General features: G+C 43.0%; 1 long non-coding RNA gene across 2 annotated transcripts; it reads right to left on the bottom strand.

Annotated features, from left to right (window-relative positions):
- Nucleotides 1-927: 927 nt before the first annotated feature.
- LOC107969492 (uncharacterized) lies at nucleotides 928-27779 on the bottom strand. 2 transcript variants are annotated; one of them, XR_010151915.1, is made up of 5 exons: nucleotides 27603-27779; nucleotides 24404-24595; nucleotides 21775-21913; nucleotides 1829-3951; nucleotides 928-1284 (listed from the first exon to the last, which is right to left on the bottom strand). It is a non-coding gene; the product is annotated as an uncharacterized LOC107969492 (long non-coding RNA). The 2 variants fall into 2 exon arrangements; XR_001711348.3 differs by lacking the exons at nucleotides 928-1284; nucleotides 1829-3951 and adding an exon at nucleotides 15657-15930 and having other exon boundaries at nucleotides 27603-27771.

Genomic DNA, 27779 nt, shown 5'->3' with positions numbered 1-27779 from the left:
GGGATGAGACCCAGGAATCTGCATTTATCACAAGCATCCAGATAGGAAACATTTTAGACTTTGCTTGTGAGAGTCTCTAAAGCAGCTATTCAATTCTGCTATTGTAGCCTGAAAGCAGCTGTAGATGACTATTTGTAAAGGAATGGGTGTGGCTATGTTCCATTAAAACTTTATTTACAAAAATAAGTGCTGGACATTATTCATAGTAGCCAAGATATGACAAAAACCTAAATGTCCATGAATGGCTGAATGAGTAAATAAAATATACAAATATACTTTCAATGCAATATTATCTAGTCTTAGAAGGCCGGGAGCAGTGGCTCACGCCTGTAATCCCAGCACTTTGGGAGGCCAAGGCGGGTGGATGACATGAGGTCGGGAGTTCGAGACCGTCCTGGCCAACATGGTGAAACCCATCTCTACCAAAAATATAAAAATTAGCTGGGCATGGTGGTGGGTGCCTATAATCCCAGCTACTCAGGAGGCTGAGGCAGGAGAATTGCTTGAACCCGGGAGGCAGAGGTTGCAGTGAGCACCACCCCCCCCCACAAAAAAAAAGAAGAAGAAAATCATGACATATGTGACAACATGGGGGGACTCTGGAGGACATTATGCTAAGTGAAATAAGCAGACTAGAAAAACAAGTACTGCATAATCCTACTTATGTTAGGTATCTAAAATAGCCAAATTCATAGAAGCAGAGAGTAGAATGGTGGTTACCACAGAATGGGGAAAGAGAAGCGAACAGCTGCTGTTCAATGGGTATAGAGTTTCAGTTATGCAAGATGAGTAAGTTCTAGGGATCTGCTGTAGAGCAATGTGCCTCTAGGTAACCAGACTATTGTGCACTTAAAAGATTAAGAGGGTAATCTCTTGATAAATGCTCTTACCACAAAAACAACAATAAAGGGGCACAAGGAAACTTTTGGAGGTGCTGGATATGTTTATTACATTGATTGTGGTGATAGTTTCACGGCTGTATGCATGTACCCAACTCATCAAATTGTATACATTAAATGTGTGCAGTTTTTTTGTATGTCAAATGTACCCCAATCAAGCTTTTTTTTTTTTTTTTTTTTTTTTTTTTTTGGTGTGGCTGGAGGGATTTGGCCCCTGGCTGTAGTTCTCTTATTCCCAGTCTACATTCTGAGTCCTCAGTCTCTAGCTCTGGGTTCTGTGAAGGTTGTCATTCTCCAGTCCCTGAAGGAAGGACTTGCTCTTCTCCCTGAACAGGAATTCAGGGGATGCGAGGTTGCCAGTAATCTAAGAGGGTGAGGTGAAGTCCTGTGAAATGTACAGATCACAGACATTATCGGAGTTCCTGAACAACATATGAGGCATGAACTCAACACCATGGATTAGAAAATGGCTATGACAAGGTCAGACACCTCTGACTAAGAAATCTCTAGTAACAACAATAGCTTCTGCTTACTGAATTACTTGCTGTGCTGTAGACACAGCACCAAATACTTTCCTGCTGTATCTCAGTTCATCCTCTCACCAACCTTATCAGATAGATATTACTATTATCATCATTCTTAGATGAAAAAACTGGGGCTCAAAGAGATGAAATAACTTGCTCAAGATACACAGCTAGTAAGTGGTAGAGCTAAGACTCAAACCCAGGAGGACCAACTCCAGAATCCTGCCCCTACCATAGCATAACCATGTAGGATGCAAATCAACTAATGTTATAGTTAAACTACAGGCTACATATAGACTCCAGGAGGGCTAAGTGTACTCACCTCCTGTTGCTTTGGAAACTCATGATGACAAAGGTGACTGTGATGGAGGAGTGGTGTCTAAGGCTGTTATAAATTATGCTTACCCATGGAAAGTCTTGGCTTGCTGGAATTACCAAGGTCCAATCAGAAAGTGCTTGTTAAAGTAATCAGAGAGGTAGAGATAGAAACAGGAATTCGAAGTTGCCCCTGGATCATTTGTCAAGAGATTGACTTATCATTTTCCAAGAACTTCTGGAGTCTTTGACTTTATACCTCTGCCTTCAACTGAGAGACGCTGCGGCTTTAATCTAAAAGAAAAAAAATTGATTCTGCCTCTGGGTTTTATTCTGCTGGCCAAGCTATCCAGGGGCAACTTCCAATCTGCATTTCTGTCTCTGCTTTGCTAAGCCTGATTAAGTTCATGAGTGTTCACTGGTTTTCAAAACTACCTCTAGCTTCTTATAATTTCAAATCAAACTTTGTTTTGGAAATAGCCATTTCTTGTTTCTCTGGGGACTTCTGAAAGCCTTTCTCTTTTTTTCTCCTGTGAGGTTTTAGGGAAATATTTAATTTTTCTTTCCAGATTTATTTGGCTTAGCTAAAGACATCAGAGGCAAGGCAAAAATGTCCACTTTTATCCCACCTCTTCCAAAGTACACTGACAGTTTGTTGAGTGTTCATACCACCTTTCTGGTTTAAGACGAAGGCTAATGGAGGCAGATATTAGAAACAAGCTTCTAGGAGTCAGGACTTAAGCTCTTTGTAGTTCTACTTTATATCCTTTGAATCTGTGGCAGAAGGCTAAGGTGTCCACCTGAAGTTTGAAGTCTTGTTTTTTTAAATTACAAAAAGGTGTATCTCATTTTCTCTTCCAAGACACATCTGTTTTCTCTTTGTAGGAAAATGATTTCTCCTGCTGTCTGCCTTTCTGTGTCCATGTTTGAGCAGAGTTTACACTCTGGGAAGACACAGACATACCAGGTGTTTGTGGGTCCATGTTACCCCTAACATATCTGCCCTGTTTGAAAATTGCAGGAAAGGTAACCACCTAGTTATACTTAAGTGGGGAAATCCCACAATGACAGATTTCTCACAGCATGAGAAGTGATGGAATAAGTCTGTCCTAGGCCATTGGGTAGATCTTTGGAGTGGACATGCCTCTTCTCTCAGAGAGTTTATAGCTGTCTCCTTGGATTCTAGTCCAGGAGTCATTAAGAATGCAGGCCTTGAGATCAGATCTATCTGAAGTTGACTTTATGTCCTGCCTTAGCCAGCTACTAGCCGAGTGATCTGTAATATATCTGAGTGGGGAGGTCAGGTAGGCAGTTGTATATGTGATTCTGGCTGGAGCTCAGGGAGAGGTTTGGGTGGGAGAACTATATAAAGGCATTGGTAAATGCATGGTGTGTAAACCATGGGACTGCAGGAGCACACATGGATAGAGGGAAGAATGGGGCTTAGGACTGAGCCCTGGGGTGCACCAGTACTCGACAGAGTGGTAGAAGGAGAGGGCAGTGGGTGAACTATGGCAGGAGCAGCCAAAAAGAGGAGAAGATGCTGGCGGAGGAGGTGCCAAGGAAGCCCAGGGACCTTATGCTTCTAGGAGAGGCTCAGTACAAGAGACCGAAAAATGGCCTTTGTATCTTGCAACATGGGAGTTTTTGGTGACACTGACAAGAGTGGTTTTGGTGACATGTGCAGCCAATGCCCTAGTGGAGTGGACTGTGGAGAGAGTGTAAAGTGGGGAGGTACAGATGATGATGACAAGTCAACTTGTCCCCAAGTTTGCTGGGAAAGGGGATTGATAACACAGGGCTGTGGGTGGAGGGGCGAGATGATGGAAGAGAGTGTTTGATGGTTGGCCAAATGCCAAAGTTAGCACTAAATGCTAAAAAAGCAGTAGTTACTATTATCACCTGGATTTCAGTCCTCAGAGATGCCCTCTGCATGGGAGTTTGCCTTTGAGGGAGCTCCCAGAGATCGGAAGGCCCCCACACACAAGAGAATGAATCACTAGAGGTTAAACTTAGGCGAACTGTGAAGTTTCTCTTTGGAGGCATGGGCTTGTTCTTTTCCCCGTTCTATGGACAGGGTTGCCCTTGAGAAATCTGCAAAATTCCTGAGAGCTTCTGGAATCCACAGGTCATCTGCCCTGGTGTGGAGTCCTGCACTCTCTGGCTTACGATCCTCACTTGAAAGTTGAATTTTCTGATGATCTGTCTGCAGGCTGGGGTTGCAGAAAACCAGAGAGAGAGAGAGACAGAGAGAGAGAGAGAGAGAGTTGAGGATGAGTGCATGATCTTTTTTAAAGAGCAGAGTAAATCTTACACAAATCTGATAATCGTCTCCGCAACTCTGGGCCTTGCCATTTACATTCCCCAACTTAGTCTCCCTTCAACATCAAGGACAAAAATAACGGCTTGTGAGGACTTAACAGCTTAAGGATGGAAAACTTAAAACTGGTCGGATTCTGCCCAAATCCTATCAGATTTTCTTGCTTCTCATAAACCTTTAATCAGCATCAATGGTGTGTGAGTGTGTGGGTGTGTGTGCACTCACATACACACGCACTCTGCTCCTCTCCCCTTAGTCAACTTAAATGACAAAGCAACAGTGTGAATGGGTGATACACACACCAACAACTGGAATTGTGGCAGAAATGGGATCCAATATTGGCTGCCACTGGTGTGTCTGAAGGCAGAACTTACCCCTGGGTCAGGGCTAGGGATGAAATAGAGGGTGCCAGGCACCCTGACTCTCACGTGCCAAGGTCCCTGCGTAAGACAATTGAGGCAAATTTGAAACTTATTGCTAAAAATAGTATTGTAAAGAGTTTTTAACCAATGATTTCTTGCAGTTGTCGTATATGCTAGGTAGGCAATTGCTTCTGATTACGTTATTTTTTATTTTTATTTTTGAGACAGAGTCTCAGTCTGTCACCCAGTTTGGAGTGTAGTGGCACGACCTCGGCTCACTGCAATCTCCGCCTCCTGGGTTCAAGTGATTCTCGTGCCTCAGCCTCCTGAGTAGCTGAGATTACAGGCATGTACCACCAGGCCTGGCTGATTTTTTTTTTTTTTTTTTTTGTATTTTTAGTAGAGATGGTATTTTACCATGTTGGCCAGGCTGGTCTCAAACTGCTGACCTCAAGTGATCTGCCCACATCCCTCTCCCAAAGTGCTGGGATTACAGGCATGAGCCACTGCACCTGGCCTGCTTTTGACTTATTGTGAGACATACAAGAAGACCCATTAAACAGGTATTCTGTTAACTTGCTGCTGAACGGAAGCCCATAATGATGCCCCAGTTTCTTGCTTTCATGGATGGGGCTACAGGCCTTCGGGAGTGGGGAGGTAAATACAACACAAAAATAAAATCCCATACATGACTCCACACTATCAAAACTTTGATTTCATTTGAATGCATCCTATAGCACTGCAGGGTGCACATGCTCTGTCTGGTTGAGGCATGGCTGCATGTACTTGTCTTGTATTTAGTTTGCCTTTGCAGATGGCAAACGTTAATGGTAGGAAGAATTTCTGTGTAGGGACCTTGATCTTTATGATGATTAATGTTGAAAACAGAATTCCAATATGGAAAAATTCAGTTTGCTTTTTAGGAGAATTGATTTTTATCTCACAATGCTGGAAACAGAGTGAACTGTCAGAGCTGCTCTTAGAGAATGGGGCAGGTGGTCACACTGAGCTGTGTGGTCTAGTGTCAGGCTAGCTTCTTATGTCCTAGGAGGAGCTGGGTGGTCCTAGCTGCATCCTCTGCCTCCTCTCTGAGGTTGTTATTGCTGTTAAAGTCAGGCTGGCCTCTTTCCCTTTTCCCTTCTGTTTTTTTTCAGTAATATTCACTGCTCTTCCTCTCCGTGTTGGCAACCAGGCTAGTACCAGGACATGACAGCACATCAAAACAGCCTCTGACTTTTCAGAGCCTACATTCTAATGGGAAGAGAGAAATGAAGCAAATATTTCTAAGAATCACTGTATAAGTATTAGCTGTGCTGAGGGAAGTTATACAAAGCTGGGAAAGATAAAGGAGGCAACTAGTCTAATCCAGGGGTTTGGCAAAGCTTATCATGGGGAGCAGTGCTCCTCACATGGCCAGGCGTCTCTTATTGTCTTCCTCCTTCAGAAGTTACTGTAGTGTCCCCCAGTTTGCTTAGGGGACTTTAAGTGGACTCTGTTCCTTGCAGCCAAGGACAAAGGTTAAAAAACAAAGCAAAAACTCTCCTTAATTCAAAGGAATCCAAATCTAATGGAGAAATTCCAGGCACCAGGAAGGGACATAGTAGGGGATGTTTTTGAGGGGGAGGGGGCCAGTCATTATTTTTCAGATAATATTGCCACATCTAAGGCTGTCTCTGAGTAAGGAGGTGCTGTGAAACTTGTGCAGTGGAGCAGTGGCCCCTTTGGTTGGCAGGAGGGCTGCCCATGGTGGAGGAGAGCCTTCCTGCAGTTTCCTGGCCCAGAAAAAAATGATGGCATTAATTCCAGGCCTGGAGAAGAACAGAAAGCCCTGGAGCCTAGGCGCAGCCCTCTGATTTTCCTGGGAGTTTCCCTGTGTTAAAATGCATTGGCTGTGAGTCAACATTTCCCTCGCAGTGGGGGGCTCTGTGCCTGAGTTCCTTGGCCTCATTTCCTTACCAGGACCCGGATGACTGACAGGCAGCCGTGAATGACAAGCCCCAAAAATAAGGGAGGGGTGTTGGCAGGGGGAAAACAGCCCTGACTTGGCAACAAAGCTCTTTGCTTTGGGGCCTTGTGAATAGCATCCAGCCTCATCCAGAAAATGTATCTAGAAAGTGCATCTCTGGGTGGGTGCAGGAGTGCAGCTTGCAGGTCCAGGCAAAGTGGAGCTGGTGAAAGTGGCCATGAAAGCAGAGGGAGGCTCACACCATCCATGAGGAAGAGCAAGACTAGCCAATGTGTCCTGGAGGACTTTGAAGTATGCATTGACAGTTCTCTATCTCTCAGGACAGATGGGTGACCAGGATACCACCTCACAGTCTACTCTGCACATGAGCTCCTGTGAATTTACTCTGATCCCTGGGCTGGGAATTTGAAGAGCTGGGTCCCACTTCCAACTCTATGCCAATCTGCTGTGTGACCCTGAGCTCTCTAAGCCTCAGTCCCTTCAGAGAAAAAAAGAGGGTCAGGCCCAAGAAGTCAAAGGTCTCTTCCAGTTCTATTGGGATCTTACTAGAAGTTCTTTTTTCTTATGCATTTTAACCACCATTGAATCAGCTTCATCTGTGTCTTTATGATATCACATACGAGGTGGAAAACAAGCCCATTTGCTATGTGGTTGGCAGGCTTCCATGGAATGAGTTAGCTCTACATTTTGGGGTAGTTTATGATCATAGATTCAGATTCTTCTTTCTACCCTCTCATATGAAAACCAAAATGTAATTATAGCTTAGCGTCACAAGAGCCATCAGCCAGGTGGGCAGAATTTGCTAAACCGTGGGGAAATGTAGTTGGGAACAAAGACTTCTATTCAGATTGGATTCTGTGACAGTTTGCTAAAAGCTTGTGAGATCTCCGCAGTTTCAATATTTTTTTGTGACATTTTGAAAATGTCGTTTTAAACCTTTTTATTTTCATAGAGCCCGAATAAACTAAAATGTTGTAAAGATAGTATGGAGGTATACCTTCACCCAATTTTATCCAGTGTTTTACCTAATATTAACATCTTATGTAACTATAGAACATTTATCAAAACTGAGAAGAAATTAACATTTATGCAATACTATTAACTACACTGTGATCTTTATTTGGATTTCCCTAATTTTTCCACAAATAATCTTTTTCAGTCCTGAGATCCAACCAGGATGCCATTCGTGCCTTTAGTTGTCCTGTCTCCATAGTGTTCTCTGACCTGTCTTTTATTTTTCTCCTCCATGATCTTGACACTTTTGAATAGTTCTGGTCAAGTATTTTGAAGAATGTTCCTCAGCTTGGATTTGTCTGGTACTTTCTCATGATTAGACTGGGGTTTTGAACTCAGAGGAAGAATGCCACAGAAATGAAGTACTCTTTCATCTTATGAGGTCAAGGGTACATGATATCAACATGACTTGCCACTGGTGATATTAACTTTGATCACTTGGTGAAGGTTTTTCCATTGTAAAGTTATTAGTGTCCCCTTTCCTTTGTTAGAAGTGAGTATAAGTATTTTTATGCTCTAAATTTGTGTGGGGATATTATTTCCAAGTTCAGGCCCTAGTCAAAAAAGTCCTCCTGTCCCAATTAATATGATTCTCTGAGATTAAAATGTAATGCTTATAAAAGTGCTTTTGGTGGTACTGAGGAGGTATCAGCAGGTTAAATAAAAGTGGGTCTCTAGCTGAGGTTTCGGGTAAGTCAGACAGTGGGCTTGGGGCAGCAGGAGGTGAGGAGGAAGGAGCAAGAGGACAGAGTGGGCGATTGATAGAGAACAACTGCCCTTGGCTGGCACAGAGGAGCAGGCTTTGCAGGGAGCTAAAAGAGTGGCAGGTTAAATGCGACCTGTGGCAAATTAGGGGAAGAGGGAATGCTGTGTGAGTGGATGTTCTCCCACATAATTTCTCACCTAATTCCATGAGGCACTCACTCAGGTTAGGGACATGGTCTGTGACCATGAAATGGAGGTTGACTGACTGGCCGGCATGGCTCTCAGACCCATACCTTTGACCTCTAGGGTCAGCATCATGGCCCTAGATGGATAAGAACCCCATTTGGGCAACTGTCAAACTGTGAGGGGTCTGCTTAGGGGGATATGCATGTCTGGCCATGCTTGCCTGGGGTCTAGGAATATCAGCACTTGCCATTGATCAGAAGGTAATTTCACATCCTCAGCAAGCAAGGGGCCTGAGGACATCAAGTTCCCAGTGCCTGTCCCAATGCCTGCTGGGTATGGGTTTGTAGAATAATTTTTGGGGGGCTCATCCTGGTATTGCCCCACTCTGTTCACAAGGGACAAGTCATCAAGCTATTTTTTCAAGACTTTGGGTCACTTTTGCAGCCTTCTTCAAGTCACAATGACTTTTAACAGGCAACATCTGACAGTGTGGGAGCCCCTTGCAGCCCTGGGTGAAATTATGATAACAAGAGAAAAAAGCTATTACTGCCACCATGCTTTCATTATGCAAATTATATTAAGATAGGCTGTGTGGATCGCCCCTGGCTATGCTATAATCTCCATGCAGTGATTATAATGTGTCAAACTTAGTCATTTTGATTATGACATGTTAATTACATGCCATCCTCATGTAGACATGAATATTACTCCCAGTCAGACAAAACACAAATTGGGGCCATTGTTAGTGGGTTAGTTGTGTGTATGTGTCTTAACTTTTTTTTATTAAATGGATTAAAAGATTTAACAGATATGTAATATTGCAAACTAATTAAATACCAGCCAGGTCCTCTGTGTTCCAGTGGGTGGAGAGAGGGGATGAGACTCATTTGGGCTGCTTGGGTTGCATGCTTGTGCTCTGGGCACTGTTGGCAAAACAGGGTTTCCTGGGAAACAAGAAGGGGGTTGCTGGAGATGGAGGTGGGAGGGGGTGTGAGCTGGGGTGGGAGGGAGTGGGTAAAAGGTTGGTAGGGTGGGATGTAAGGGAGCATCTGAAAGTTCCAGGCCCGATGTAGATTGGGAGAGTGGAGAAGAGTGATAGGGATGGCTGAGCCAGAAGGGCCCCTGCCAATCCTGAAGCCTGCCTCTCCTTTCACAGAGGGGGAGACTCAGGACCCAGAGAGGTGAAGGAACTTGTCTAGGGTCACCTAGCTTGTCTGAGAAGGAGCTCTGACACAGCAGTGCATGACACCACTGTGACTTAAGACTGCCATTTCCCTGTGGCAGTGGAAGAGTTGACCTAAACTTAATGGAAACCCCCATGACACTTCCAAGGGATCACTGAGAGTCGGCTCATTGGTCCATACATTCATGGATCAGTCACACCCACACCTCTTAGCTTGGCATCCATGGTCTTCCATAATCAGGCTTGATTCTCTCAGTTTTTGGGGGTTGTCTGCTAGTCCTGTCTACTGTAACTCTTTTACTTCTATAAGAATGTTCTCTACTGCATTGTCCTCCAAATGCACCCTGAATCTTTAATCCTTTGGGCTTCCACAAAATTTGAAATAATAATAAGACCTGGTATTCATCTAGTATATTTTATAGGTATTTATTTACTATGTTCCGGGCACCATCCCCTCAAAATTTATTTGTATTAATTCATTTAGCTTCACAGCAATGCTGTCTAATATGTTTTATTCATATTCTCATATAACAGATGAGAAAACTGAGGGACAGAGAGCTTAATCCAGGCAGTCTGCTTCTGGAACCTGCACTTCTAATCATTAGAATATGCTGCCTTTCTGGACTGTTTTCTTTCAAATGTATTCATCTTGCAAGACCCATGTCACATTGTTTCTTCCCCAGGAAGCTTTCCCTGCTGTAGGAGATTGTATTATTATTCTCAGATACTTTCTGTTCTTTCCTGAGGATAATTATATCTCCCTGTTCCATCAATGGTTGGCTTGGGCATGTGGCTTGCTTTGGTCATAACATGAGTGGAATGACACTCAGTGTGGATCTCATTCGATGAACTGTGAGGGGACATGACAAGTATTACAGTCCAAGGAGAAGCTTTACCAACTGGTTTTCTCTTTTCTCTCTATCATGACAAATAGAAATGTCCTGGATAGAGACTGCTCCATCAGCCTGGGTTCAAACGAAAATGATGGAACAGAGCATAGCTTGTTCATGTGCAGTGAGCTGGAAATCAATCTGATACAGACTGTTGCTGTTGTCAGCCACAGACAGTTTGGAGTCATTGGTTACTGCAGCATAACCTAGCCTATTCTGACTTACACACCTGCTCTTGTATCCCCATAGATCCCTTGCCCCAGCAGTCACTCCTGTTCCTGCTGGAAGTTCCTGACTTACATGATTTGCTAACTTGTCAAATCTTTTTCTCCCCTACAGGCTTGTCAATGCCTCCAGGGCAAGCTACATGCCTTACACTTGTTTGCTTCCCCACTCCTTCCCCACACTTAGAACAGTCTAGGTACATAGTAGGCTCTTAGTATGTGAGTAACTATTGAGTTCTTGATATATATATATATATATATATATAAAAATAAAAAAATATATAAAAAATATATAAAATATATATAATATATAATATATATAAAATATATAAAAATATATATAATAGATATATATAAATATAATATATATAAAATATATATAATATATATAAATATATATGTTATATATAAAATATATATAATATATAAAAAAATATATATGTTATATATAAAATATATATAATATATATAATATATAAATATATAATATATATTATATATATAAAAAATATATAATATATATAATATATATTTTATATATAATATATATAAAATATATAAAATATATAAATATATATTATATATAAAATATATATAAAATATATAATATATAAAAAAATATATTATATATATATAAAATATATATATAATATATATATTTTTTTATGAAGGAGGACATTTCACAGAGATCCCATGGGGCCAGGCCACGGGTTCTGGTGACCCTTTCCCACTTCTCTTTATCGCTTTCTTTAACCAATCTTCTCTCAAAGCCATCCTCTGTGCTTTCCTCCCTTTGTCCATGTGCTGGAGACCCAGAAGAATAGTGAGGAGTCTTGCCTCACTATAGGTCTTCTCAGGGCTCTCTCTCTCTCTCTCTCTGTGTGTGTGTGTGTGTGTGTGTGTGTGTGTGGGGGGGGGGGTGATCAAAGAGCAAAGAGCCCAGCCACCAATCCCATTCCTAAGTCCCCCATCTTCCTCCATGGCACCCCATCCAGGTCTAGGTCCAGCCTGAACACCTTGGGTCCTTGCTGCCTCACCTCTGAACACTGGGGGCTGAGTCAGAGGAGCTCTCCAAGTTCCTTCCAAGCCTAAGAGCCATGAGTTCAGGCTCATGTTTATGGCAGAGGAATAACTAGTGAGGAGAGGGAATGGGGCTGATATCTCTGCCACCTTCCTAGGGTGCAGATTTGAGAAGGAACTCACTGTCAGAGGCATGCAAATGCCAGCTCTACACTTTCTTCAATTTTGCTCCCTAGGAGCCTCACTCACCTCACCTAGTCACCCTAAATAAAACAGGATAATAGGAAATTGAGTATGAATTGAGGGATGAAGCTAGGCCTTCCTGTCCAAACTCCTCCCTCAGCACTGTGGTGAGTCACTGGCCACTTAACTTCAGCTCAACTTGTTTGGCTGATGCTGGTTTAAGAGTCTGTAGCCCCCTATGAGAATGCAAACATTCCAGGACTTATGTGTAGTAGCCATCAGCCAGCACTTCATGGAGTGTAGTCAACCAAGGGTTTTGAGTAATAGGGCACAGTCTTAGGCTCCTTAGAGGAGTTCTGTGGAATAAGAGAGATCCTGAAAGGTAGAGGTATTTGAAAGAACAAATATGATGACTTAGAAATTGGGGGCCAGGCTTGGGGTCCAGGTCATTGGCCACCTCTCTCCAGTATAGGTTTCCAAGGGGTACATCCTGATCTAGAGAGAGACAACAGAAGGCAGATCTCGCACAGTTACTAGGAGAACTCCTGACCCTAACAGCAGGCCACTCCTGGCCCCTGGGATGGTCATTTCTCAGTGTGCCACGGCCACTGGGAGTTAAGCTTTCTGGGGGCAAGTACTCACTCCACTCTTTCTGAGCTCTGCCTTCAGGGACTGACTCAGTCCTCTGCACTCAGACCAAGAGAGAGTAAACTTCCTCCAGCCCCCTCTGGAGCCCCTACACATCCACTTGTCTTATCAAGTTGAGACAGGGAAGGGAGAAGGAGAGAAAAGTTAATTTAAGGGGGGAAATTATCTCTGTTCTCTGCTAATGGAACCTGTAAATTAGGGAATTTAATTACCAAAGACAATTTGTTCATTTTGGATGCTAATATTTACATTAGCAACTGCTTTGAAAGCATGAAATCTGATGAATTGTCAAAACACTTTTACTCCTTTTCCCCAAATTAATCAAACGAGCTGCGATCGGGCTATTTATAAGTCTAGTTAAGTATATCTCCCTAGTGAGGAATTTTTCCTCCCACCTCTTTCACATTTGGTGAGCTCTCACAGCTACTCAGCTTCTCACCTAGATACTTGGTGCCAGAGGATCTCAGTGGGAAGGTGCTTGATCTATTTCTATATTTAATGACACATTTCATCATAGTGGAACAGAGCATTGTACCACCTTTGTTGAAATTATATTTCAATGATAATCCCTTCCATCTGTATAACCCCTGGTGACTTCCAAAGTGCTCTTACAGAGAAGAGCTCACCTCCCATGCCTGCTGGCGAAAGCTTCAGACTCAGATGCTGACGGCTGACAGGTTTAGATGGGGCTCTTGCCCTAAAAGAGCCCAGGTCTATAAGAAAACATTAATTTGGGAGAGGAAGGTGCCAATGAATGGGCCCAGAATGGACACCTAAGACCATCTTCAGAGCAAGGACGCTCCAGAAGCCACCACCTCCTGTTGCTAGCCATTCTGATCTCAGATGAGATTCTTGCTCTTGCAATTGGCCTTGATGGTAATCTGCCCTATTCTGACAACTACCCACACTCACTCAAATTCTCAAGGGATCTCTCTTCCACTGTCTAGTGGCATTGTGGCAGGTGGTAGAGATATCAGCCCCATTCCTCCTTCTCACTTGTTATTCCTCTGGTATAAACATGAGCCTGGACTCATGGATTTTAGGGCTGGAAGGAAACTGGAGAGCTCCTCTGGCTCAGCCCCCTGACATTTGGAGATGAGGCAGTGAAGGCCTAAGATGTTAAGACACTTGGTTAATTTCCTACATCTGAATGGGTCTGGGGGAAGGAGTCTGAGCTGTGGTGTCTGGCTCGCAGGAATACTACTAGCTCCTTTCACAACAATAAGCCTGTATCCTGTGAGATGAGCACAGGGAAAGGATGTCTATGCAGAGAGGGTGGCTGAGGCTTATTCCATGCTGTGGTCTGAATGTTTATGCCTCCTCAAAATTCATATGTTGAAATCCTAACCCCCAAAGGGATAGTGTTAGGAGGTGGGGTCTTTGGGAGGCCGTTAGGTCATGATGGTGGAGCCCATGAATGAGATTCATGCCCTATAAAAGAGGCCCCAGGGAGCTCATTCACCTCTTCTGCCATGTAAGAACACAGCAAAAAGACTACCATCAATGAATCAGGAAATCAACACCACATTTGCTGGCACCTTGGTCTTGGACTTCCCAGCCACCGGAATTGTGGGAAACAAATTTCTGTTGTTTATAAGTCAACCATCCTTTTTAAAGTATTTTTGTTATTGCAGCCTGAGAAGACTAAGACATTCCCCAAGGTTTACTTCCTCTTGGGAATCTTTCACTATAATTACTGCTGTCACCATCATGTTTCCCTTTTTATGCTTTGCCCCTAATTTGGCCATAAAAATCTCCTCTTAATTCCAGCTGAGTTCAGCTGAAATATTTAGATGATATTTTATCAAAGGTGTGGGGATAGCAACAGGTAAAGAAGGAAACAGGAATGAGATCATGCAAATAAGACTTGGCTCATTCATCTTCAATTGGGATCCCCTAAAGAGGATCCTTTGCTGTCCCCTCAGCCACCTCAATGGTACAGAAGTTATCTTTAACCTCTGTCATCTGGAAGCTCCTTTGAGCACATCTAGATTCCTCTAATTTTACATCTAGAAGAGAAAGAAGCTCAGCCATGGTGTTAGGAGCTTGCCCTCTGCCTTAGAAATGGTTAATCTGTATTAAGTATTAATCCAACCTCTTTGTAATGTGCCTTTCTGAATTTCAGAGTCTGGAAATATAAAAGTTACTGACTCCCTGGCCTCTAGAGTTCTGGTTGAGAATGGAATTCTGTCCATTAAATATACTTGTGTGAGATTTGGAAGCTGGGACTAATGCCAAGGCAATTTTCCTGAGAGTTTGGCTAATGGCATGGACACCTTAGGCTGCTAAGCAGAGCTGCAGGTGCAAACACTAAGCTCTGAGGATACTGAAGGGAGCTGCGGCAAAAGCAGCAATGACCTCCCCAGATTGCAGATTACATCACTAGGTCCACTGGGGCCTCCTGATTTCCACCTTTCATGGTTGGTCAGTTGGGCATAGTGCATGCTCAGGATATCATTCCCAGAGATCCAGCCTAAAGGAAGCTCTTCCAGCCCTTTCACTAATTTTCTAAGCACCGGTTTCTCATATTAAATCATTTTCTGCTTAACACAAATTAAATGATTTGTTTCCTACATGAAGAACTCTGGCTGATACTCTCATTTATTTGGCTAGCCTGCTTTCCTGTCTCAGGTCACTTATCTCCTTGTATCTAGTTAAGGAAAATGTCATCTTCAGAAGAGCACATCTCCCATCTATAGGGTTTGCTTTACTTAATCTGAAATAGCAGCAAAAGACAGCAGTGGGTGGGGATCTTCCTTGCAGGGTTTCTGTTCCTTCTTGCCCCAACTCTAATTCTTCAGAGATGTGCACACAATGTCAAAGGCCCAGCAGCCTCACTGTGCTAAGAAGTGAGAGATCTTCTGGGCCCCAGGGTCTTTCCTGTTCAGACAGCTGAGGGCCTAAAAAGGCATCAGGTTTAAAGCTGCCATATGGGCTGGGCCCCCACAGCCTTAATGGGATAAACACCCACAAATAACACCAATGAAAAGCAAAGAGGCTAGCTTTGATAAGCTTCCTAGAAGCCTAAGCCCTGAGCAGAATTTTCAGGAAGAGGGGAGAAGTAGAGGTTAAAGGGTGTAATCGCTCTGAGATATGAGAGGGCAGAAATGACCCACTGTGACCATCCAATTATTCCTTATACCATGTCTGTACATTTGTGTTCCCATTCATATTTTACTATTCTGAATTATTTACAGATTGTTGTGTCACACAACACTTCAAAATTTAGTGGCTTATAATAACAAGCATTTTTACAGCACACAGTTCCTGATGGTGAGGAATCTAGGAACAGCTTAGTTGGGTGGTTCTAGCTCAGTCTTTCATGAGGTTGAAGTCAAGGTATTAGCCAGGGTTGTAGCCATTGTACAGCCATTGACTGGGCTAGAAGATCTTCTAATTTCTAAGTTCACACATGTGGCTGTGGGCAGGAGGCTTCAGTTCCTCACCACATGGGCCTCTCATGCCTGCTGGCTTTCTCCAGAGCAAATGATCTGAGAAACAGAGAGGGAGAGGGGAGAGAGACAGAGACTGTAGTGTTTGTATAACCCAACCTCAAAAATACCATACCATCACTTCTGCCATATTCTGTTGGTCATGTAGAACAAATCTGATATAATATAGGAGGGGACTACACAGGGTACGAAGATCAGGAGGCGGGATCACTGGGGGCCATCTTGGAGGCTGGCGACACTTTATCTTTCTTCCCATGCTATTATACACATTTTACACATTGTAGATGCTAGTGGACAGTGCACCTTACCCAGAACTCTCCTGACCCCTAAGCTAATAGTGTGGACTGACCCATAGATCCAAATGTAGAATTTGTAGCTTGATGTCTAAAGAAGTTAGAGATATTTTTATTCCTTACAGATTATAAATTGGGTATTTTAATTGCATTGGTGATAGAAATTTTTTTTCTAAATCTGAGATAATATTTTAAATACATTCTTGAGCCCAGGGAGTGAACTGTTTACTCCTGGCTTGACCACGGTGGGTGCTGACCATGACCTCTTTGTTCTGTGTCCTTGCATCTTTTTCAACCTGCTCATCAGATCAACTGTGCCCTCTCCTTTAGCTTCTCCGGGAGACAAAGCGCAAGCTATCAGCCCATTAAGATAACTTTGGAACCACTTAAGATGGGCTATTTCAAAAGGTACCAAATTCCCTGATCTTATAACTGAACCATTTAACTAGATCATCCTGTAAAGAGAAAATGCGTTAAAAATACCAGTTAATTACTTTTTTTTTAATTCCCAAGGCACAAATAAGTCCTAGTTAACTGTCTTTGCACATTTATATATTTAGACATCAGGATGTGACTCTATTGCAGTCACAGCAGCCAGCAGGCACAGGAGTCGAGGACGGCTGGCTCAAAAGTCATGAGACTGGCTTTCTCAATTACATAGGGATGTACTCAACAGAATGTATTGCCTCATACGATCAGGTACTTATGGTGAAAAGCCCTAGGAATAAAATCCTTGAACTAAGGCCTTATTAGCAATTCTTTTTTTGGAGAATACCCATTGTTGGCCAAAGCAATATGGTGTACCTTAAGTATCAATACTGAGAAATGTTAATTAAGCCTCAGTCCTGCCTTGATGTGCCAGATGAGTAAAATTCAAAAGTGGGTTCAATTTACTCTTTGGAACCAATTAGCATAAAAAAATCTGAGGCCTAAAGACTTTAATAAAACCATACAATCTTTGAGCTAAAAAATTCATCTACATTTTAGAGCAGACAGTAGAATAAAGGACCTATACGGGAAAGGCCACTGAAAACCTATTCACCTCAGGTCAAGCATGTCAGAACTGGTTTTATGGGCTAGGCTAGCCCCCATTTCACTTTTTTGAAATCTAGCTATCTAGTGGTCCAAATGCTTGGAACCAAATAAGTATTGAATAAATGAATGAATGGTAAGTCCCAGTCAAAATAGGTTTCACCTCTTGATACACTGAAATTCAAGCCCTTTGCCAATGGGAGAGACGCTTTGGTGCTGTCTCAGAGTCCGGGTACCTTTACTTTTTGTACCACCTAAGGAAGATTGATTATCTGGTTTCTGGTTAATCAACATATTGGAATTTGTGAAATGAAAAGAGAAGTTGCTTCCATAGGCAGGCACAGAGAGTAGTAAATCATGGCAGGTGAAACCTCAGAGAAGGAAGAGACAGGACACTCACAGAAAGCAGACATCTGCTGAAGGAGTCATGGTCGTCTGTGGTTGGAGAAAGGAGCAAATAGCCTTAACCACTTCCTTAGCTTTTAAAGGAATTAGTGTGTTACAGCTCAGTACTAATTCATTTACGCATTCTTTCATTCAAAGAACACTTGTTACCCAGGTGCCAGCAATGAGGAAATGAAACACTGTGTTGGGTGAAATCTAAGGTCTTCTAGCTCTAGGGTTCTGCAAAACTTGAGCATCTACGTGGAAAGCCGATTAATATGGTTTGAATGTGTCCCCTCCAAAATTCATGTTGAAATCTAATCCCTATTGTGGTAATATTAAGGGGTGGGGCCTTTAGGAGGTGATTAGGCCATGAAGGCTCTGCTCTTATGAATGGATTTGTCCCTTATAAAAGGGTTTGAAGGGACAAGTTCCACCCTTCTACCATGTGAGGACACAGGATTCATCTTCTTTTGACCCTTCTGCCTTCTACTAGGTGAAGATGGCACTGTGAGATGAGGCCCATTGATGGAGCAGGCCCTCACCAGACATTAAACCTGCTGGCACCTTAATCTTAGACTTTCTGGCCTCAAGGACTGTGAGAAAATAAATCTTGCTCATGATAAGTTACCCAGTCTAGATCTTTTGTTACAGCAGCACAAATGGACTAAGACATCTATGCTGGGCCTTCTACATTCTCTGAGTCTATTTCCAGGTGCCACTAAATAAAAAGTCTAACTCATATTCATACTACTCTGTAAAAAAGGCAAGGAAGCTTAATCTGCTTTAGGAAGATTTTAATCTCCATAGGTTTAACCAAGCGAGTGTTGGTTCTCATCTGGGCCCACAGCCTGGTGGAGCAGCATCTTCTTGGAGAGGCAGGAAATGAGGCATCACCGCCTATGTCTGTGGCACACGTCAAGGAGTAAAAGCTGAGGCATCGTGTTGCTGTTTTAGGATTGTGGCACAGGTAGACAGTGGGAGAGGCAGAGCCTCCTGGGAAGACTGGTGAGAGCATCCCAGAACTCCATTGGTCCCAAAGTCAAGCACTTGGTTACAGTTTTGGTGAAATCAAGAAAGGGGCAGCACGGCCGGGCACAGTGGCTCATGCCTATAACACCAGCACTTTGGGAGGCCTAGGCAGGTGGACCACTAGCAGTCAGGAGTTTGAAACCAGCCTGGCCAACATGGTGAAACTTTGTCTCTACTAAAAATACAAAAATCAGGTGGGCTTGGTGGTGGGAACCTGTGATCCCAGCTACTTGGGTTACTGAGGCAGAAGACTCACTTGAACCTGGCAGGTGGAGGTTGCAGTGAGCAGAGATTGCACCACTGCACTCCAACCTGGGTAACAGAGTGAGACTCCATCTCAAAAAAAAAAAAAAAAAAAAAAAAAAAGGGGCAGCCTATGGGTATGGAAACATCAAAAGGGACACTCCCTTCTAGTGTTAGTGAGGGTGCAGGACCACTTTCCATGTAATAATCTAATTCTGTTATACCCTGTAGCATAATTGACCTGCAGAACCTTGTATAATTGTAAATCATGTGGTCCTGGTATTCTCTTAAAGTGTCTAGGTTACTGAATGCAATTTGGGTTTACTAAAAGATTTCTTTATGCCCCCTTCCTCGGGTCTTCCAAAAATGCCAGTCTTCTCCTAGATTTACAAAATCTGTAAATTGGAAGAGACTGCAATAAGTCCATTTCACCAAAAATGATTTGGGGCCCCTGTGTGTGCTAGTTGTTTAGAGTGCCTCCAAGGGCACACACATGGGTATGGTGCCTTTCCTCTTAGCCAGGCATAATGAGACCTCAAGCTGCACCAAGTGATGGGCTGGACAATCTAGGGTGCTATGGCCAATGGCAATGTCAACACACAACATAAAGGAGGAGGAAACCAACAAGCCGAACAATGCCTTGTTTTTCTTCATTTCACACAAAATGGAGGGTGTTAGTATGGAGAGGACTATTGGAGGCCAAATGTCATCATTTTGAAGCTGAGGACAGGAGAACTCACAAAGTTCAAGAATGTTTCCTGGGCATATTGGCAGTCATAGGCAAAGCCAGACCCGGGTCTTGGATCTCCTGTTTCTTAGGCCACACTCTTCCCCACTGGCTGTCAGTCTAAGCCTGCTGACAACCACTCTTACATAGGGCAGGTAAGATGATTCTCATTTCCTGGGTTGGTAAGTAAGACTTAGAAAGGCTAATGACTCATCTAAGGACATACACATATGATGGATATTTAGTCTTCTAAAGAATAATTTTCTAGTGCTAAATGTGGAATCAAGAGCTGGTTCTTTTCCTCCAGTTAAATGAGCCCTTCCATAGAGAACCCAATTCACCTGGAAGTAAAAGCAAGTTTTGATGCCTTTTCTTATGAGTCTAGACCCTTTTAGAGGAGAAAGAGGCCATATCAGGTATAGTTCAGAGCACAGACGCTGGAGCTAGATGGCCACTCATAAGCCACGTATCCTGGGATAAATTAATCTAATTTCTGTGTGCTTTAATTTTCTCAACCAGAGAACAGGACCAGTAATAGAATCAATTCCATGAAGGTGTTGAGAGGATTACATGAGTTAATACATGTAAAATGCTTTAATATAGTGCTTGGCACAGAGTTAAATGTTAGCTGTCAAGCTGTCACTCAGCCAAGGGGAGAGTAAGAGTTATTACATTCTTGGCCTTCTATGGAGGATATGGCGGCCTTTTTGCTTCTCACTGTAGGGTAGAAAAGGAAGCACAAATCCATCTCCATCTGGATGTCTACTGTCTAAAAATCTTCATAAAAGTCACTGAAAATTGAGAAATAAGCAGGACTAGCAAGCTGCTGTTAGTCACTTGAATTCAAATTCAAAACAATTGACTTTACTTTGGCCAATGAATCAAGCCTTTAATGTCATCAGGTATTGACCTCATAGCTGAGTCCTGCTAACATAGGGTACATTTCTTCTAGCGGCACTGGTTTCATAGGCTACACTAACCTACACTTGACCATGGCAGAGATGAGTGTCAAATTAAGGAAAATGCATTTGAGAGCTCCATCTTGTTTGTTAAAGGCACAATATCTTCCCTCCAAGATGTAAAGCATATCCCAGGGCCAGGACCTGATTCATGATTCATATCCCATTCAGATGATTTGCTGGATATTCTTTTTTTTAATTTCTTCACCAATTTTTACTCCTTTGCAAATCAATCTGCCTATGATCAAATCTGTACTTAGTTCAGTTAAGCAAATATTTTCTGAGAGCTGCTGTATATCAGACACATTGCTAGACCTTGGGGACTCAGAGATGACTAAGATACACACTTCCTGCCTCCCAGGAGCTTGCAGCCTGCTTGGGAAGGCATACACACAAAGGTCAGGGTGTAAACCCAGAGGAGGGGCACCTAACCAGCCAGAGAAACAGAGGAGCTTCTGAGACCCCAACTCCTTCCACTTTCCCCTCCATCAACTGCCCCACCTCTCTCTTTCTCTTTTTAGCAAAACCCTTCAGAAGGCTTCTCTACATATGCTGTTTCCAATTTCTTTCCTCCCATTCTCACTTGAACTTGCCCGTTTAGGCTCTTGCCCTGTCGTCTCCACTGACTGTTCTTATCAAGTCATCATGTTTCTAGATCTAATTGCCAGTTCTTGGTCCTTATTTATTTGAACTATCAATAGCATTGGACACAGTCAATCACTCTTTCTCCTAAAAACACTTTCTTCACTTGGCTTCCGAGATATCCCATACTCCTATTTTTCCTCCTGCTTCACTGACTGCTGCTTCTCAGTCTCCTCATCAACTTGACCACTTGATGTTGGTCCCCCACAGCTCAGTCCTTGGGATACTCCTTTTCTATTATTCTTGAGTGGTCTCAACTAGTCTCAACTACATGCTGAGGACTCTAAAAACTTTAATCTGAACTGCTCTCCCAAATTCAAGATTCATATAGTCAACTACCTACTAGACATCTGTACTTGGATGTTTAATAAGCACTTAAATCCATGTTCCATACTGAGGCATTGATCTTCTTATCCTCAAACCTGCTTTCCCTGCCATCTTACTATTTATTTAGTTAATGGTAACATTATCCTTTCTGGAGCTTAGGTCAAATAACTTTTGAATCACCCTTAATTCTTCTCATTCTTTCATAATTTACATCCAATTCATTGGTATTTACACTTATCTTTACCTGAAAAAGTACATCCGGAACATGACTTCTTCTTATCACCTGCACTACCATTACCAACCCATTGTCATTTCTTGCTCAGAATCTTTCTATAGCCTCTTCTCCATTGATGTCTCTGCTTCTATCCTTGCCCCTCGTTGATCTATTCATAACATAGAAGTCTATTAAAAGATGGTCAGATCATGTCACACCCCATTTCCTCACCTCCACGACTCCCATCCTAAAGTCTAAGTCAAAGTCCTTATGGTGGTCTACTGAACAGTATTCCATTGCATGGCTATACCACATTTTGTTTATTCATTCATCTATTGATGGGCACTTGGGTATTTCCATCTTTTGGCTATTATGAATAATGGTGCTAAGAATGTTGGTGTACAGGTATCTGTTTAAGTCCCTGATTTCAGTTCCTTTGGGTAGATACCTAGAAATGGAATTACTGGGTCATTTGGTAATTTTATGTTTAACTTTTTGAGGAGTTAGCAAACTTTTTTTTTCACAACAGCTTCCCATTTTACATTTCCACCAACAGTGCACAAAGGTTCCAAATCTCCAGATTTTTGCCAACATTTGTTATTTTCTGTTTTTGACAGCTGCTCTGCTTCTTGCTCTTCCTTGAAGGGGTCAACCATCCTCTGGTCTTGGTACCTTGCACTCCCTGTTCCCTTTACTTGGAATACTGTCACAAATCTGCATGGTTCACTCTCCCATCCCCTCCAAGTCCTTTCTCAAAGGCTTCATTAACCACTCTATTAAAATTGTACCTCTTCCCTGCTTTAATATTTATCCATAGCACTGACAGCTTTCTAACTTACTTGATAACTTGCTATTTCTTTGTTATCTGTCCTTTCACCTTCCCCACTCTGTGATGACAACGATTTTTTTTTTTCAATCTGTTTTGTCGCTTCTATACCCCAGTGCCCAGAATAATGCCTGGTCTTTTAGGGATGGGCACTATTGTCAAAAGTTATTATAAAATGAAAGAATGATGCCTGATTTGAGACTTAATGGATGTACTGACTAAGGCAGACAGTGCAAGGGTAAGAAAGAGGTTTTCTATGCTGAGGGAGCACATGGATCACCATGAATTGGATCTGCTTAATGAAATGGATGAGAGTCTTCTGGAAGCAGAGACCCTATAGTTACCAAATGTATCATGAGATTGTCTTTGCTCACTGTCAGTTACCATTTTTCTCCCCTGCAAGCAATAAGATATGCTTATATGCTGATGAGTGACCACTAGATTCTGCTGAGTTATAACAATGTGGACGTCGACAGCCATACATACCCTAGCAATCTTGTGAGAGAGGAGAAAGTCTATGATCTATACCTAGAAATAGACCTGCAAGATCAGTACCTTGATATTGTTGTTGTTATTAATATTTTTGTGTGGTACTTGCAACGGTCATTCTCTGAGTCACCCATCACACATTCTATATTTGTCAGTACTTAATGCAGGAAGTTTTAACTCAAGGCTCTTACAAAATGCTGCTATCTCCTGCTGCCCTCTAGTCAAATTAAAGTGAGCTGGACCCCGCCCCCCCGTCCCCATCTCCATCAGCACAGGAATTTCCACCAGACCATGATGGTGCCTGTCTGTGGCTAAGTCTACCCTGCTCAGCTGCTCCCAAGAAATGTAGAGCATCAGAAAGAGGCATGTGAAAATGCAATAATGTGAGTCAGGGTCAGAGTAAACTGGTGCTGATGCCAAGTGCTAAGTTTTCCTCCTCTCTCCTTATACCCTTTGCTTCCTGCACCACAAAGTAGCAGTCTGGGGACCTGGTCAAACTTCATGGCAAGTGGAAATTAGGAGAGGAAGGGAGAAAACAACTGATATCTCCTGTGTGTTTTCTAGATCCAAACCCTGCTGGAGGGGCCCTCTGGGCTCAAAAGCTGCTACCTGCCTATGCTTTCTGCAGGTAGAGAAGGAGCTCTTCCTACCCCAAAGATAGCCCTTTGCTCGCTTCTCATACCTCCACAGACAGGGAAAACATGGATCTGAATGAGTTATTTTGCAGCAACCCACAGCCACCCCTACTTCTGGCCTGACCCATTTCTCCAACTATAATGTGACTCTAATAATCCCTGCTCTGCTCTCCATCTTGCCTAGAGGCTACGAGAGTTCATTAGATTAAAAAAATCTATAAGCTACTTTGAGCACCTTGGAGGTAAGTGCTCTATAAGTACAATGTAATAATAATAATGCTACAATAATTACCTTGATTAATTTATGCATAAGACAGAAAAAAAGATCCTTAATTAAGAAACATTTCAACAGTGTGAACACAGGCCCCATATATTGGAAAGTAATACTACCAGCAGGGATTCTAACTCTGGGGCAGATCGACAAAGATAATGAGCCACCCATCCTCATTCTGAGTGCCCTCTGAGTGTTGTGGGTTATGGGGAGGATGACAATGCTCTGTGGCCAACATACTGGAAAGGCAGACGATGAAAGAGAGGAGTTTGGTATTGTAATTACATAAAACAGAAACTAAGTTAACCTGATGATACCCTTATCGGACTGCAAGTAATTAAGAACCATAGTAAGCTAGTCAGTGACATCAATACAATGAATCAGTTTAAAAGAAAAGCATTAAAAAGACACAGTCAAAACAAACAAATATGGAATCACCTGTGGGTGAGTATAGAGCTGGAAGCAAACTTTTGTGATCCTCCTTCTCTCTACCATTCAGGTTCTTAAGGGCTGCTAGGGAAGAGATGTGTGCCTCCAGTGTTACGGGTATACTGCAAGGTTACACTGAAATGTGGAGTGGATCAAGATATGTTCTCATCAGCCATAAAATTGTCCCAGGATGCAGCTCTTCTAAAACAAAGATGTGCAACATTTTTTATAGGGAAATGAAAAAGTAGGATAAGGACAACCACCACAAATCCTGTGACTCATCTTCTCTTTGTTCGGCCAACATTTAGTCTTCCCAAACAGAGGATTTTGGTGGCCAATTTGCAGCATTCAGTATGAAGTGCCTGTGCATGGCAGAATATAAGCCAGGTTACCTTAGTGGCACCCTGGTGTCTGGGTCATTTGTGGTTGCTTCAGGTTATGCACTGGACCTGGATTAGATTTGCTACGGCTGGAGTAGCACGGGTGATTTAACCAACAAAGCGCCCTGTAGGAGATCTAATGCCTTGTTTTGTGGGAAGAAACTGGCTGGTGGGCCACCTTTTTTGAAGGTGACCACGAATGTAGCGGGCTAAACTCCCCATTATCCTGTACAATTTATAGACCCATTCTCTGGGGAAAGCTGGAGGATCATTAGGAGGTTAAGATAAGACGTGATATTCCTCTTTTAACTGCTAAGCAGAAATAGGAAAGTCTGTCTACAGTGGGTCAGACATGGCTGGAGCAGGGGAAAAGAAGTGTGCACGTGTGTGTGTGTGTGTGTGTGTGTGTGTGTGTGTATGTATGTGTGCATGGTCTGGTAGGTGGGATGGGGAGAAGGTAAGCATAAAGCTGTAAGACTTTAAAGCTGTAAGTCAGCTGGCCTCCAGAGGAGCAGCCCCACTTGAGACCAGAAGAATCATTCAACCAGGTCCAGCCTAAAATCTTTGACCTGCAGACTCAAGAGCTAAAGGAATGCTTGTTGTTTCAAGTCACTAAGTTTTGAGATGGTTTGTCACAGTATGTTCATGGCAATCGATACAAATATGAAAGGATACCTAAGGATACCCCTGAGTCTGTAAAAACTGCCAAAGATCACTGCACTACTAGAAAGAGGGAGCCGGTTCTGGTCCAGCTCTAACTTGATGACCTTGGGATTTTACTCTTCTACTTTAGATCCTCTTCTCTGCAGAATGAAAGGATTGGGCTAGCTCTTACTAACTGGGGTTCAAGGATTGGTTCTGCAGTGGAGGGGAGTAGGAGAGGGTCTTTGAAGCTTGTGAAATTATATGTGTATTTCACAGGTGCATGTTTTTCATGGGAGAGGGTTGGTTCATACTTTTCACTAGATCCTTAAAGGAAGTATGACCTCAAAAATAAGAATTCCTGGAGGAGAAGCTTTCTGAAGTCTCTCAGGCTCTGACTGTCCATGCTGGGCTTCTGTGTTGATTAAACAGCACACGAGTTAGGACTGAGTTGCCCTGTGAATGGAGGAAGGCAGGGAATGCTTCCTACCCACTGGCCTGTGGTCTGGACTTTGGTCACTGTGGGTAGAGTCTGAGTCTTGGCCTATGACCCACATAACACTTAAACTCAGAAGGAGACCCTGTGACTGGTGGGATATTTTGGAGTAGCCTTGGTGAGCTGTGGGTCCTCTCCATTGTTCTCCTCACTGTTCCCTCTGCCCACCCCTGTCGGACCAGTCCTGGATGGCCTTTTCTCCAGTTGGCCTCTTCTCCCTAGAGCCTTTCCCACCAGTGCAGTTAGTCTGATTTCTTCTTTGAGTCTCCATGCTGCTGTGAGTCTCCATGCCCTTCGAGTTCCTACTGAATGTTGTAATGTCTCATAGCCTCAGCTGGACAATAAGCTCTGGAAAGCAGGAGTCATTTCTTCTGCTTCTCAGAGGCCCTCACAGCCCTGAGCAGAATACATCAGCTGACATGGCCCCTGGACAATGCTGGTGCCAAGGCCAGTCCTTGGAACACTCTGAGTGAAGTAAGCAACTTATTTTCAGGATTCCCCTCTCCACTGCCCAGACTTCCACTGACCCTCGTTGTCACTCCAGACTGGCGGCCCTTCCTTTCCTGAACGACAGCTGAGGTCTGTCTTATGCCTTTCTCCTCTTCTAGTGGAAATTTATGTATCTTTCCAGACCCTGTTAGATGACAAATGAATTGAACTGAATTCTAGCTAAAAGTGAAATTTAGCTAGAAATGCGTTCTAGCTAAAGAGTTAAGGCTAATAACAGCAATGTCTCCCTTGGGTATTAATTCTACGTTTGAACTCAATTTTTTTTTTAACATTCTTATCCATAGGAGCAATTTTACATCATGATTCCAGATACAAGCTGGTGGGGATGAAATTTTTAGAGCATGTAGTTCATGGCACTCCTCAGATCACACTGCCCATGCCATCTGGCATTCTGGGCTGTTCTACAAGTGGTCTTGGAGAGACTGACAGGACAGGCACATGGCTTTCTAGCAGGACCACCTCAGGCTATGGTTCATGTTTAGCCCTCACATTTTCTAAGTCACCTATAATAAGCAAGTCTGTTAAAGGGATCTTGACTTCAGAGCTGGTGTGTGTGTGTGTGCATGTATGTGTGTGTGCACATACTAAAACTGAATCACATTCTATGTCTTTAGCTTGCTGTCATGTTTGTTATAATGTAATATAATCAAATCATGTAGCCTGAGGAATCTCCCCAAATCATTTGCTCCGGGGGCCTGCCTTTGGTCTACAAGTTATTGTTATCACTCTCACCATTTTAAAGATGAGTGATGCTCAGCTCCCACCTTTGGTAAGCGAAAGAACTGGGACCAGAACCCAGGACTCCCACCTTCTGTCACAGGGCTCTTCTCTATCACAGATAAATTGTATGAAAGACCAACTCATTCTTTCTCCCTCTCAGCTTTAAATCATTAGTAGTTACCATTGTCCATGAATTATAATATACCAGCCATGTTGAAGCCTATCACTAGGCAGGCACACCCAGGTGTGGATAGTTTTACGCAGTAGGGTGTTGTAAAGAGAGTTATATACAAGCTGCATCTTTATAACCTGCATTTTATCTACACAACTGAGAGAAGACATCTAAAGAAATCCTTTGATGACAATGACAACCCTAGTATTCTCATGTCTGTACAGTTTGGAGTGGTTATAAGAAGCATATTGTACCTTAACCCACACGCGCAGTTTCAGGCAGACTCACCCGTGCAGCACGTGCACGAACACCAGGATGCACAGGGCACAGGAGCTAAGAGTCTGTTGGTGTCGGCTCCACCCTTGGCAAAGGGAGCATGGTGACCCAGGAATCAGAACTCCTGGGTTTTCATCGCACCTCTGACACTGATCTGTGATTCACCCCTTCCTGGGCCAGCGAAAGGGC

The sequence above is a fragment of the Pan troglodytes genome, chromosome 17 (assembly GCF_028858775.2).
Source record: "Pan troglodytes isolate AG18354 chromosome 17, NHGRI_mPanTro3-v2.0_pri, whole genome shotgun sequence".
Lineage (NCBI taxonomy): Eukaryota > Metazoa > Chordata > Mammalia > Primates > Hominidae > Pan > Pan troglodytes.
The sequence above is the reverse complement of the archived record's forward strand: the minus strand, read 5'-3'. Positions and strand labels throughout refer to the sequence as shown.